Raw genomic sequence first — 869 nt, 5'->3', positions numbered from 1 at the left:
GTTCGCGCGCGCTACGCCGTAACCTCTTCGTCTCTCTCTCTCTCTCCGCGCGGTCACGCGTCGTCCGGGCCCGGGCGCGCGCTCCCCTCGGGAGCGAGCGCGCCGGTAGTACGCTTGAGGACGAGGCCGACGCGCGGTCGGCAGCGTCCCAGGGCGTCGCGAGCGGCGCCGACGAGGGCGCGCTCGAGCGACGATGGTCGGCGAATGACGACCCTCAGACGGGCGCGGCCTCGGGATGACCCGAGGCCACAATGTGCGTTCGAGATGCCGATGATCGATGTGTCCTGCAGTTCACATTGCCTAACGCAGCTGGCTGCGCTCTTCATCGACGTGCGAGCCGAGTGATCCACCGCTCAGAGTTGTGCTTCGCGTAGTCGGGGCTACGCTCTCAGTTCGCGTTCGACTCGCTCGGGGCGGCAGGCAGCGCCGCCCGCGCGCGCGAGTCCTCGCCCGGTCCTCGCTTCGGTCCTCGTGTGTGTCAAACCGAGACGAACGAGCGCAGTTCGGTACGGGCGCCTCTCGCGAGCTCGCCGTGCGACGGCGGCTAGCTCGCACGAGGTCTTCGAGCGATAATCGCGGCGCGCGCCGAAACGCGCGACGCGACTTTACCGACCACCCCGGTCCTACGCACCCGTACCTTTCGCGTAACCGTCAATTCCCGCCTCGACGTCGACCGCGAAGTCGACGTCGCGACGCGCCGTCAATTCCCGCCTCGGCGTCGAACGCGAAGTCGACGCCTCGACGCTAACCGTCAATTCCCGCCTCGGCGCCGACCGCGAAGTCGACGCCTCGACGCTAACCGTCAATTCCCGCCTCGGCGCCGACCGCGAAGTCGACGCCTCGACGCTAACCGTCAATTCCCGCCTCGG

At 68.6% G+C, this 869-nt stretch overlaps 1 non-coding gene across 1 annotated transcript; it reads right to left on the bottom strand.

Moving 5' to 3' along the window:
- Positions 1–208: 208 nt before the first annotated feature.
- LOC137402995 (5.8S ribosomal RNA) lies at positions 209–361 on the bottom strand. Its single transcript, XR_010979543.1, has one exon. It is a non-coding gene; the product is annotated as a 5.8S ribosomal RNA (ribosomal RNA).
- Positions 362–869: the final 508 nt, after the last annotated feature.

The sequence above is a fragment of the Watersipora subatra genome, chromosome 8 (assembly GCF_963576615.1).
Source record: "Watersipora subatra chromosome 8, tzWatSuba1.1, whole genome shotgun sequence".
Taxonomy (NCBI): Eukaryota; Metazoa; Bryozoa; class Gymnolaemata; order Cheilostomatida; family Watersiporidae; genus Watersipora; species Watersipora subatra.
This window is presented reverse-complemented; position numbering and strand designations above follow the sequence as displayed.